This window comes from Moschus berezovskii, chromosome 10, assembly GCF_049115385.1.
Source record: "Moschus berezovskii isolate FMDL1 chromosome 10, NW_MosBer_1.0, whole genome shotgun sequence".
Classification (NCBI taxonomy): domain Eukaryota; kingdom Metazoa; phylum Chordata; class Mammalia; order Artiodactyla; family Moschidae; genus Moschus; species Moschus berezovskii.
Window position 1 is genome coordinate 100,373,643 of NC_142469.1, and position 13,789 is coordinate 100,387,431.

Below are 13,789 nucleotides of genomic sequence, written 5' to 3' on the forward strand. Positions count from 1 at the left end.
AGAGGGGAACTTCCTCACTTTGATAAAGAATACCTACCCCAAAATATATGTATCACTGGCGTCATATTTAATGGTGAGAAATTCAAAGCTTTCTAAGAAGTATCAAGATAAGGTTAGGATGTCCCCTCTCACCACTGCTTATCAGCATCACAGGGAAATAGTAGCTAATGTAATGAGGCAAGAAAAGTTACACAAACGAGCATGAAGCACTAAAGCTGGCCTTGTTACAAATGACACATTCATCTATGTGGAAAATCCTAAAGAATCAATTTTTAAAAATCCTCAGACTAATAATTGACTATAGCAATGTTGCAAAATACAAGTCAATACACAGAAATCAACCACTTTCCTATATACCAATAATGAACAAGTGAAATTTAAAATTAAAAACATAATACCATTTCCATTAGCACCCCCCAAAATGAAATACTTAGGTATAAATCTAAAAATATGTGTGAGATCTATATGAGGAAAACTGCAACAACAACAAAAAAAGACATGAATTAAATCAAAGAGGAATTAAACAAATGGAGAGATATTCCATGTTTATGAGGAAGACTATTATCAAGATGTCAACTTGATCTATATTCAGTGCAATCTAGAATCTAGCAATTTATCTTCTGGATATTGACAAATTGATTCTAAAATTTATATAGAGAGGCAGAAGATCCAAAATAGCCCACACAATATTGAAAGAGAAGAAAGTTATAGGATTGACACTATCTAACTTCAAGACTTACAGTAATCAAGACAGTGTGATATTGGCAAAAGAAGAGACGAATAGATTGATGGAATCACAAAGAGTGCAGAAATTAACTTACATAAATTTAGTTAACTAATCTTTGACAATAAATCAAAAACTGCAGTGGAGCAAAGATAGTTATCTCAACAAATAGTGCTGGAAAAACTGGATATCCACAGGCAAAAAAAAAAAAAGAATCTATACACAAACTTTACACATCTCACAAAAATTAAAGTGGACCACAGATCTAAATGTACAATTAAAAACTATAAAACTATTAAACAAACATAGAATAGATCACTTTGGGAATTGTGATAACTTTTTGGATATAAAACCAAAGGCAGAATCCAGGAAAGAAATAATTCATAAGCTGAACTTCATTAAATTCGAAACCTCCACTCTGTAAAAGACAACGTCAAGAGAATGAAAAGCCAGGCCAGAGTCTGCTCAGTCGCTTCAGTCATGTCCGACTCTGTGTGACCCCACGGACTGCAGTCCACCAGGCTCCTGTGTCCATGGGATTCTCCAGGCAAAAATACTGGAGTGGGTTGCAATTTCCTTCTCCAAGGCCAGAGTCTGGGAGAAAATATTTACAAAAGGACACATCTGATAAAGGACTGATTCATATAAACAAAGAACTCTTAAAATTCAACAAGAAGGAAATGAAAAACTCAATTTAAAAATGGGTCAAAGACTTGAACAGATATCTCACCAAAGAAGATATACAGATGCCAAGGAAGTATATAAAAGATGCTCTGATGTATATGCCGTTGTTGTTTTTAGTTGCTCGTTTGTATCCAACTCTTTTGTGACCCCCATGGACTGCAGCCCTCCATGCTCCTCTATCCATGAAATTTCCAAGGCAAGAATACTGGAGTGGGTTGCCATTTCCTTCTCCAGGGGATCTTCCTGGTGGGCATCAAACCCACATCTCCTGCACCGGCAGACAGATTCTTTACCACTGAGCCACACGTATGTCTTTCAGTTCAGTTCAGTTCAGTTGCTCAGTCGTGTCTGACTCTTTGCGACCCCGTGAATCACAGCACGCCAGGCCTCCCTGTCCATCACCACATCCCGGAGTTCACTCAAACTCATGTCCATCAAGTCGGTGATGTCATCCAGCCATCTCATTCTCTGTCATCCCCTTCTCCTCCTGCCCCCAATCCTTCCCAGCATCAGAGTCTTTTCCAGTGAGTCAGCTCGTTGCATGAGGTAGCCAAAGTATTGCAGTTTCAGCTTCAGCATCAGTCCCTCCAATGAACACCCAGGATTGATCTCCTTTAGAATGGACTGGTTGGATCTCCTTGCAGTCCAAGGGACTCTCAAAAGTCTTCTCCAGCACCACAGTTCAAAAGCATCAATTCTTTGGCACTCAGCTTTCTTCACAGTCCAACTCTCACATCCATACATGACCACGGGAAAAACCATAGCCTTGACTAGACGAACCTTGGTTGGCAAAGTAATGTCTCTGCTTTTTAATATACTATCAAGGTTGGTCATAACTTTCCTTCCAAGGAGTAAGCGTCTTTTAATTTCATGGCTGCAATCAGCATCCGCAGTGATTCTGGAGCCCAAAAAAATAAAGTCTGACACTGTTTCCACTGTTTCCCCATCTATGTCCCATGAAGTGATGGGACCAGATGCCATGATCTTTGTTTTCTGAATGTTGAGCTTCAAGCCAACCTTTTCACTCTCCTCTTTCACTTTCATCAAGAGGCTTTTGAGTTCCTCTTCACTTTCTGCCTTAAGGGTGGTGTCATCTGCATATCTGAGGTTATTGATATTTCTCCCTGCAATCTTGATTCCAGCCTGTGCTTCTTCCAGCCCAGCGTTCCTCATGATGTACTCTGCATATAAGTTAAATAAGCAGGGTGACAATATACAACCTTGACGTACTCCTTTTCCTATGTGGAACCAGTCTGTTGTTCCATGTACAGTTCTGTCTTTAGGGAAATGCAAATTAAAACAAAAATGAGATACCACTACATAGAATGGCCAAAATCCAAAACACTGGAACACCAAATTCTGGCAAGATTTTAGAGCCCATATTTGTGGGAATGAAAAGTAGTGTAGTCACTTGGGAAGATAGTTTGTCAGTTTCTAACAAAACACACCCTTACCCGATCATCTAATAATCAAGCTCCTTGCTCTTTAACCAAATGAAGTCAACACTTATATTCTCACAAAAACCTACACTTGGATATTTATAGCAGCTTTATTCATAATTGCCAAAGCTTGGAAGTAACCAAGATGTTCTTTAGTAAGTGAATGGATAAATAAGCTATGGTACATCCAAACAATAGAATATTATGAGGGGCTTCCATGGTGGCTCAGTGGTAAAAAAAAAAAAAAAAAATCCACCTGCCAATGGATAAGAAAGCTTTGGTACATACACACAATAGAATATTACTCAGCTATTAAAAATAATGTATTTGAATCAGTTCTAATGAGGTGGATGAAACTGGAGCCTATTATACAGAGTGAAGTAAGTCAAAAAGAAAAACACGAATACAGTATATTAACGCATATAAATGGAATTTAGAAAGATGGTAATGATGAACCTATATGCAAGACAGCAAAAGAGACACAGCTATAAAGAACAGACTTTGGACTGTGTGGGAGAAGGCGAGGGTGGGATGATTTGAGAGAATAGCACTGAAACATGTATATTACCATATGTGAAATAGATTACCAGTCCAAGTTCAATGCATGAAACAGGGCACTCAAAGCCAATGCCCTGGGACAACCCTGAGGGATGGGATGGGGAGGGAGGTGGGAGGGGCATTCGGAATGGAGGACACATGTACACTCGTGGCTGATTCATGTCAATGTATGGCAAAAACCACTACAATATTGTAAAGTAATTAGCCTCCAATTAAATAAATAAATTTTTTAAAAAATCTGCCTGCCAATGCAGGAGCCATGGGTTCGATCCCCAATTGGAGAAGATCCTACACGCTGCAGAGCAACAAAGCCCGTGTGTCACAACTACTGAGCCTATGCTCTGGAGCCTGGAGCTGCAACCACTAAGCCTGTGTGCCGCAATGACTGAAGCCCAGGGGCCCTAGAGCCTTCCTCTGCAACAAGAGAAGCCACTGCAATGAGAAGCCCACCTACAACTAGAGAGTAGCCCTTGCTCTCTGCAACTAGAGAAGAGCCCGCACAGCGACAGTGACCCAGTGCAGCGAAAAATAAGTGCATTAATAAAGAAAATTATTAAAAAAAAATTAGCCATCTAACCATGAAAAGAAATGCACACTAATAAGTTAAAAGAGCAAGCTGAAGAAGTTATATACTATATGAGTCCAACTATATAACATTCTGGGAAAAGCAAAACTATGAAGACAGTGAAAAGATTAGTGGTTGCCAGAGCAGTGGCAGTGGGGAGGGAAGGGTAAACAGGTGGTGTGGAGTACAGAAGATTTTTAGGGCAGCGGAACTACAGTGGACTATACCATAATGGTGGATGTATATCATTATACATCTGTCAAAACTCATCAACTGTAAAACACGAAGAGTGAACCCTAACATAAACTGTGCACTTTGAGTGATAATGATGTGTCAGTGCAGGTTCATTAATTGTGTCAAATGTAACACTGTGGTGTGGGGTGTGGATAGTAGGGGAGGTTCTGGACAATGGGGACAAGGATATATGGGAAGTCTCTGTACTTTCCACTTAATTTTGCTATGAACCTAAACCTGCTCTGAAAAGATAAAGTTTATTAATTTAAAAAATTAATATGTTCTGGAGCTAGAATTTGATCTCAAGTAAATTTAACTGTAAAAATCTTTGCTTAATTCAGCATAGTAACAGGTCTCTGAGATTAAAGTAGCAGTTCCCAAGCAACTGAATTGGGCCCTGTAACACTCCATATTTCTTTGGCCCTTTCTTGTTAAGTGTTCCCAGTTTTAACTTTAAAACAGCCATGGGAATTTTACTGTCTGTCACCCAAGACACACAGTGAAGAGCTATACTCCTGTAACTGTGTGTCTATCACCACAAGGAAAGGTCTTTAAGGAAATCCTTCAGTCACACCAGTCGGTACTTAATTCTCATTCATCAACTATATGCTGCTATCCAACAAACCGCCCCCAAAACCTAGTGGCTCAAAATAATTTATTATTCCACCTGGTTCTGCAGGTTGGTCAGGCAGCTCTGCTGCTGCTCCCTAACCATGCCAACTCATACAACTGTATTCACTGAAGAAGCAGCTGTGCTCAGCCGAGATGTATATTTGAGCTGAGATATTTGAGCCTTTCTCACAGTCCTTTATGCCAGGCTTGTTCAAAGCATGGTAGTCTCAGGGTTACAAGAGAGCAACAGTAGATGCTCCAAAGCCTCTAGAAGTCTAGCCTCAGGAGGCACTCAGTATCTGCCTTTTTCTATTGGTCAGATCAACTCACAAGGCAAGCCCACAGTCAAAGGACAGAAAAATGTACTCATGTCTTATTTGAAGGAATAGCAAAGGTACACAAATAGAGGGATGTGTACTTCAGTCGGGGCTATTCTTATAACAGTCTACCACATAATATGTATTTTATGTATGGAAATGTGTGAGTATATGCACAAAATGATTGTTTTTACATCTGAACTTGAAATCATGATATTTGCTTTACAAGTTTATTTATATATATGTAGTTGAGTCATAACACTTTATTATAGTCAGCTAGTGAATGGCCTGTAGTATATTTGGCAAAAGTAATGAATTCTTAGTGATTTGAGATTTGCCTAGAGCTCCTCACCATAAAATGTTTCCTGTGAAGTAAAATGATATTGCTGAGGAATTTTTGTGGAAATTATAGGGTTTATGGGTTAGCAAAGTGAGAATTAATGAGGTTCCTCTGTCTTTACTGCAACCTAAGAACTAGAATTCTTATAAAGAAATTAGTTCTAAGAGTGAAGGCCTTTTTCAAATTATTCTGGCCAAGATGACATCATGTTGAAAGCAAAAGCTGTAAATGCTTAAATTTTGCTATTATAGAGATTATTTTTATTGCAGTGTATAATTTTTATTAATTAAATTTTCATATGGATAACTTGGCAATAAAATTATTTATAATCTAAGTGTATGTCTCTAATCTTACTGTGTAATATTTTTTTTCCAAAGGTTTGAGTCAATGTAAGCTATAGTCTCCTATCTTTATTTCTCAGAGTCAGTTTTACTAGTTAAATTAAGACAGTTTTATACATTAGAGTATAAAGTGTTATTTCTTAAGATATTTGTGTGTGAAATAAAATGTTTTTTACTGTCTTCACAAATGTGTAAAATGAGTGATTATAAAAATACATCGTACTATCAATCATCTTTCATATATTAAGGGAGTTAATAACGGAGTTGTTCTGAGGAATAGTGAGTAAGATTGTTCTAGCTAGAAGACACTGAACTTTACATATAGAAGCAAGATCCAATCAAACTAGATGAGACAGAATCTTAAGACTTAATTTACAGTACTATCCTAATTGTTCAATAGTCTTTATCAGGCTAAAAGTTTTGACCCCGTGGATGATGACTTGAGACATAATGATATAGTCAGTTTCAGAATAAATTACACATTCACGGAAAATTAAAAATCTGTGTGAAGAACACTTAAATGTATTAAAAATTTCAGTAATTCATCTTGTGAAATCTTTCTCCAGCATCATTTCAAGTCTGAACGCCATTCTGCCAAAAAGCTTAAAGTGTAAAATGATTATAGGGGATACCTAGAGTAGTCGAATTCACAGAGACAAAGCAGTTTCCAGAGGAGGGAGAGAAAAGGGAGTTGCTGGAGATGGATGGTGGTGGTCGTGGTACAGCCATGTGAAATGTACTTAATGCCACTGAACTGTACACTTAAAATGATTAAAATGGTAAATTTTATGGCACATAGATATTTCACCATAATAAAAAATGTAAAATGAAGTCAAAATACTGTAACTACAAGATAAATACAAATACCTCAGAACGTTTGTAGGTACAAAAGTAAGCAACTTGTAGAACAGAACATTATCAGCATCAGTAAGATGTTAAGGTACAATAACCATACAAGTAAAAGAAAAAAAACATCACTTTTCAAAAATAGCAGCTACTGCCACTCTTTAAAACTCTTTAAAAGGGTCAGTCATATTCAAGAGAAGCCTTTGCTGAAAGACAGAAGTGGAAGTGAGCTCACTTAATCTGAAAAACAGCTTGTAGCTTGAAAGGTGACTAAGTGATGACTTCTTACATTTATCACTGTTTAAATTATTTTTAATGTCCAGACTAGCTTAAATATCTCTGTATCTAGGTGTCTTTATAGAGCGCAGTACAAAATTAGTAACCTCCACCCAACACTTCAAAGACTTATAATTCCAATCTTTTCTTTTTTAAAATTTTATTTCATTGAAATACAGTTGATTTACAGTGTTACATTAATTTCTGCTATCCATCTTAGTATATTCTCACATGCCCTGGCCTTCATCTGGCTAATTCCCAGACACTTTTTTTTCTAGGTCAGACTCTCTGAGGCCTTGCCCTTCCTTCTCCATTCCCTGACTGCTGTCCTGGGAGTTTTTATAATCACTCCAGTCTCCCCATCAACCTTTATCTGATTACCTCCAGGTCTTTTCAACAAACCTAGAAGCTGTTGAAAGGTTCATCTGTGTATCCCCAGGTCCTAAACAGCATCTGGCACACAGTAGACAGATAATAATTGTTTACTTCATGAATAAATGAAGGAAGGAAGACAGAATTGAAGAAGAAAACGAAGGATTGAAGGAAGGAAGAATTAACTAGATGGTAAGCTTTGGAAGGACTGATGCTAAAGCTGAAACTGCAATACTTTGGCCACCTCATGCGATGAGTTGACTCAGTGGAAAAGACTCTGATGCTGGGAAAGGTTGGGGGCGGGAGGAGAAGGGGACGACGGAGAATGAGATGGCTGGATGGCATCACCGACTCTGTGGACATGAGTTTGAGTGAACTCTGGGAGTCGGTGACGGACAGGGAGGCCTGGCGTGCTGTGATTCATGGGGTCGCAGAGAGTCGGACACGACTGAGAGACTGAACTGAACTGAACTGAAGCTTATGAAAAGGTCCCCGTCTCATGAACTAGGCTTAACCCCAAGAACACTGATCTTGGCCCCGACTATCTAATGAGAATGAAACATAAGAGCAACCATGGAGATGACGCAAACCAAGCCAGAGAGAGCAGCATGGGATGGCATGCAACCTTGGCCGGCACCTTGTGAGATGATATTACACTTCCCAACTTTGTGTTTTAGAAAGCAGTTTCTGTTCCAGCAGGTTGTTGTAACTATTGCATTCAGAATAAAACATCCAAAGGATTGTGAAAAGTAGTAGCTGACCTGTTTGCCCCTGAAAAAAATGTTTTTCACCAGTCTCATTATATGTATGTCTACATACATATATCAACCATATCAAAAAAGTTTTAATCTAGTCAAACATTTTATAGTAAATTAAGAAAAAGCACAAAAATGCTGTAAGTACTTTTACAAATTAAGCTGTACTCTACTGACTTGTGAGCTTGAATTGACTTCCGGCCCACACCTCTCATTCCCTCCTGCCCTTCTTGGGTGGAATTAACCATGACAGATGAGAAACTCTGGATGACCACTGCGGGCCAGGGAAGTGAAGCCCACGGTAGGCGTGCAAGTTTCAGAGAAAGGAACGCTGTGCCCAAGTCCTATTCGTTTCTACATGAAACCCATTGCTTACTCTCAACCAGCAACCACGCGTGCTGACTGCACCACATATAAGAGGGTATTATAAACACTGAGACTCCAGGTCTGCTCATTTTGGTGCCTAAATCAGAAAATATTTGACCTCCTGAACTGAGCATTCTGAAAATCCCAAGAAAGGTAGAACTACACCAGAAAGAAGCTGAAGGAAAAAAAAAATTTTCTATGAGCAAAGGCCAGCTCAGCTCAAACCCTAGAGAGCTTCCCCCCTCCTAAGCACATGTTATAGAAAATAAACAATATTTTCATTTAACAACAGATGGTTCAACACTCATTGCTATGCCAGGACCTAGCAGTGCATAAATGGCTTCTCCTTCTTGGAAAAAGCATCCTCTCTTCCCAGTTGGACTCCAAGGCCCTAGAGAAAAGAGCTTACAAAATTCTATCTTTATGTTGCCAGTACCTGGTTTAACCTTCCGGAGTAAGGGCTAACATGATACTGTGGGTGGCGAAGAATAACCCAGGGGCAGGAGAAAGAGCAGGGAAGAGACTGTCAGTCTCCTAGCTCATTCCACTTACATTTATTACAACAATAGGCAGGTTTAGTACCTACCATAAAATTAAGATATGAATAAAAGCTATCATTTGCTCATTTATACACTTCTTTATTATTTATTATGTCTCAGGGTTCTGTGGGTTGACTGGGCTCAGCTGGGTACTCTCTGCTTCAGGTTGTTCTTGCAATTACAGTATGAAAGCAGCTGGGGCTGAAGTCATCAGAAGGGTCAACAGAACTGGACTACCAAGATGGCCAACTCACTTGGTGGGCAGTTGATGTTATCTGCTGTCTGGGAACTCACTGATGGGAGCAATTACATGTTAACAAGCTGAGCACTACAGGTGACCTGGCCTCCACATGCTTCTCGAAGAATGCAGCTAGGTTCTAAAAGAAAGTGTCCCAAGAAGGAGCATTCCAAGAGACGCAGGTGTAGAAGCATGCAAGATTCTTAGGATCCAGCCTTGAAAGTCCTCAAGTGTCACTTCAGCTGCAGTTCAGATTCACAGCAGGGACTACAGAAGAGCATGAATAAAGGAGGCATCCTGGGTGGGGGCATCTTAGGAGAAGGAAGACATTTATATAAAAATATATATATAAGTTTCTCACAGTGTCTTACATATATTATGTCATTCGCAAAAGCCCTGGTGGGTAGGGATAAGCATCCTTCATCTTACAGATGAGGAACCCAGAGCTCAGAGAAGCTAAGTCACTTGTTTGAACTTACCCAGAAGTCATCTTCCTTTTTGAATGGATTTCAGAGTGTGGTCAAGTGTGTGATCTGCTACTGTCAGCTTGACTAAGCTCTCTCTACTGGTTCCTAGGCATGAGGTTTGGTTCTCAGGAGCACTGTTAAGAATGAGAAAGGAGAAAAACGCCCTTCCTCCAAGCGTTTTATCATCTAGTGAAGCCAGAACACATTAAGCTAAGAGGAGGTGTTGCCTGAACAAAGAAATCTCAATTTTGATAGATCCTGCTCTATCCAAACTACTGCAGTAAATATTGGAAATATACAAGGGAAATTGTCCTGAAAACCCTCCTCCGTGTTCTTTAGAGAGGCTGAAAGACAGGGTGAGAACAAGAAAGACAGGAGAATGGGGTGAAGGCTGGAATGCCCAGCTGGCTGAGGAGCCTCTAGAGACCATCTGGAAACGAAGGGGCCACCAGCCCTGCCAGCTGAATTCCCTCCCAATAATGAAGGAACTTCGTTAAAAGTGTAAACATTTAAACGCTATTGATTCCTCTCCAAGAGGCCATGCAGATAGGGAGTATACTTGTGTTTCTGTGTTAAAGAGTGGGTTTAAAAGGCCTTTTTCCCTTTACCACTGTAGTAATAAGTAAATAGCCGTATAACCTTCAACCATTTTTATCACATTGTTGATCACTCTCTCTACCTACAGGGCAATAATTTTCCACTCCACAACCCAATCAATATGCTATCTACCACAGTTAACTCTCCACCCTACCCTCCTCTTCACATTCACAAATATCAGATTTTTTTAATATCACAACTTTTTTTTTAAGTTTCAGACCATTTAAATCTATGGTATCTTCCAAAGCTGTTAGTTTAGTTTCAATTAAAGAAGAAAAAAAAAAGCAAGTATATATGCTCTTGATCTCAACTGTTGAAAGCCCAGGAGTTTAAGAACCTGAGTCACAGCACACCTTATTTGTCCCCTTGTGTCTCGCTACTGCAGCCCTAGGTGTTTTGTATAATGCATGAGTGAACCCCGCTTAGAAATAGAAATGCATTTTCGATAAGTATTTATGATGTTGTTCTGCGCATACAGCTTTAAATTTGCCTGCTGTAGCTTGAAGCATTACACAAACTGTTGGTCTGCTGACTGCCTCTCTGGCAACAGCACACACAGAAAATAGATTGCTAAGGGTTTTTTTTCTCCCTCCTCCCCCTCTCCTTTTTTTTTTTTTAAACCGGTCGTGAACATTTTTTAATCTTGTGGCATTTTTAATCAACACGTATTTCCTTCCAGGACCTATGATCCTCTATTGATTCCCATTAAAATGCTTTTCTTTTCTTTGCCCCCTCTGCTGATCGAATTTCAGATCAGCCACAGGATATGCAACTAACCTTCCGGCACTACTGAACCCAACCGAGCGAGGGTGATCAAAAGGCTTGATGCATTCATTAAACATTCCCTTCGCCCGGGCTGGAGCTCTAATGGAAGCTATCTCTTTGCCTTGCAATTTTTTCCCCCTTTTTTGTCTTTCCACCTCCAAAAAAAAATGTTTTTTGCCTTTGATCGCAGGGGAGGGGGTGGGGGAGAACCTAAGAACAAAAGAGACCTATCTTTTTCCCCGGGGCTGACGTCAGTTTGATTTTACTGACAACTATTCGAGCGTGTGTAGCAGTTGGAAGCGGCCTCTTGCCCGCCCCCGCCCCCGACACCTTCCACTTTTGGGGAGAAAACAAGACTTTTGGCGGCTCCGGAGACGCGCCCTGAAAATGGCCCGCTCGGACGCGGCGCTCGATGCCCTCCCGCCCGCTCGGCAAAGGGCATTCGAGGCTTATTTGTGTGGCACGGTTTCTCCTGGGGCGGAAAACACGCGGCGGGGGAGGAACGGGCGCGGGCCGGGCGGGGAGAGCAGGAATGTCTCCTCCCAGCCGCGGGAGGAGGGCTCGGGCGGGGAGCTGCGTCCCCGCCGGCGCGCCCGTGCCGGCTCCGGGTACCGGGCGGCCCCCGGGGCCGGGGCGCGTGGGGCGGCGGCCCGAGGGCCCGCGGGCGCGCGGAGCCGGGCGCAGGGACCCGCACCCCCGCGGGCGCGCGGAGCCGGGCGCAGGGACCCGCACCCCCGCGGGCGCGCTTGCGCGGCGCTGCCCCCACGCCCGGGCCGCGGCGGCCTCGGCGGCGCCAGCTCCCCGCTCGGCGAGCGCGGCGGCGGCGGGCGGCCGGGAAAACCCGGGCCGGAGCCGGCGCGGAGCGGCCGCCGCCGAGGTGGGGGTGGCGCGGCGGGAAGAGCCGGAGAAGCGGCGCGCGGACGCTCGGCTCCCGCAGTCGCGCTCACGGTCGGCGGGCCGAGGGGCCCGGGAGAAACTCCCGGTCGGGTCTCGGAGCCAACGCCCCCCGTGAGAGCGCAGCCGGTCCTATACCCAACCCGACCATCTGTGGAAAAGTCATATTTCCCAGGCTTTCGCGGAAGAGTCGTTACCTCTAAATCCGGAGGGGAACGTGCGTCCATTTCACGGAGAAAGAAAGATGTGGAAAGTACAGAGTCCGGGGAGATGGGTGTTGGGCTCGGACCGGCGCCCAGGGACCACCCGCTGGTCCCTTCCCCGATCGCACCTGTGCCATTCCTTTATCAAAGTCGCCACCTCGGGCTCTTACTATCAACAAATTGGCCAGATCAAAGGCGAATTTGAAAATGGGTCAGAAGCTTGACTTTTATTAAGGGAAAACTTGCTGCAAATAAAGTCAGCCCATGTTCGCAGGGCCTGTTGTTCCCCTGGCGCCTCGCACCTTCCTGCATCTCAGCCTTCACCACGCGGGGCTGAGACGCGTGTTCACCCATCCACCTGCCCGGGGGCGGAAGATTCCTAGAGGGTGGATGCCAAGGCTGGTCATTGTATTGTATGGTATGGTTTAGTCTGGTACTGTATTGTAATATCTACCCCAGCACTCCAGAGCTTGCTTACCACAGGTGCTGAACGGATGTTCTCCTGAATAAGTGCGTAGTGGTGGTAATCTAATAGTAAAGCGCTGACAAGCACAGAAGAAACGACAACTAATTTTGACTAAGGGGCCAGAGAAGGCTTCCTGAAGAAACAGACCAACCCCAGATGACAGGAAAGACTGTGCCATGACCAGAGAACACCCCCGGTACAGGAGGGTACTGCAGAGGCTAGGGATGTGGTGGGTCTGAACGGGGGAACCTGGGAGCACCATGGCTAGAGCTGGAAGGCAGCGAACGCCTCACTGTAGAGGCAAAAACGGCCACAGGCATTTTAAGAGATCTAGAATAGGGACATGCAAGTGTAAAAGAAAATAAGGAGTATGGATTACAGGAAGAGAGAGAGAAAAGAAGAAAAATAAGGAGAGCAGTTTATATGTGCATTAAAGAAAAATTATGTGAAAATAAAAATACCAAGGAAAACCCCTGTCTTGAGACACTAGGGAAAACAAAAAATTATTAGCATTTGAGGGAGGATCCCTATGGAAGAGGGAGAAAAGGGCTTTGATTAAAGAGCTTTGACCATTACACAGTGTTTCTCATAGGTGAAAGCATGAATTGGTTAAGAAAAATAAGAAAAGCTCTTAGATATCACTGCTGCTGCTGCTAAGTCACTTCAGTCGTGTCCGACTCTGTGTGACCCCACAGATGGAAGCCCACCAGGCTCCCCCATCCCTGGGATTCTCCAGGCAAGAACACTGGAGTGCAGAACAGCGATACACTGAAAAAAAGGTAAATGTTATTTATTTTGTAAATCATTAAGGAATTCTAATTAAATTGTGGCACAGTCAAGAGAATATTATGCAACCATTAAAAATGAAGTTTATTGGAAAGATGTTCCCAATACATTGTTAAGTGAAGAAGCAGGTTATAAGTCAGCACCTCTGGAAAGGCATATCTAATATGTTAGGTAAAAAAAATTTTTAATTTAATTAAAAAAATTAAATGTTAGCAGTGTTCCCTCTCGACGTTTTGATTATTAGTCATTTTCCACTTTCTTCAAACCTATAAGCACTGTCTGAATCTTAACAATGTGCAATTACTACCTGTTTAATTAGAAAATAAATGTGATTAGCTAATCACATTTTAATCTTTTAAAAATGTATATGGCTTTTTTCTTGTGAAACTAAAGTGACCTGCATGG

The 13,789-nt window shown here is 42.1% G+C and overlaps 1 pseudogene; it reads left to right on the plus strand.

Moving 5' to 3' along the window:
- The first annotated feature begins 11,422 nt into the window (after window positions 1–11,422).
- Window positions 11,423–12,132, plus strand: LOC148776367 (uncharacterized; annotated as a pseudogene).
- The last annotated feature ends 1,657 nt before the right edge of the window (window positions 12,133–13,789 follow it).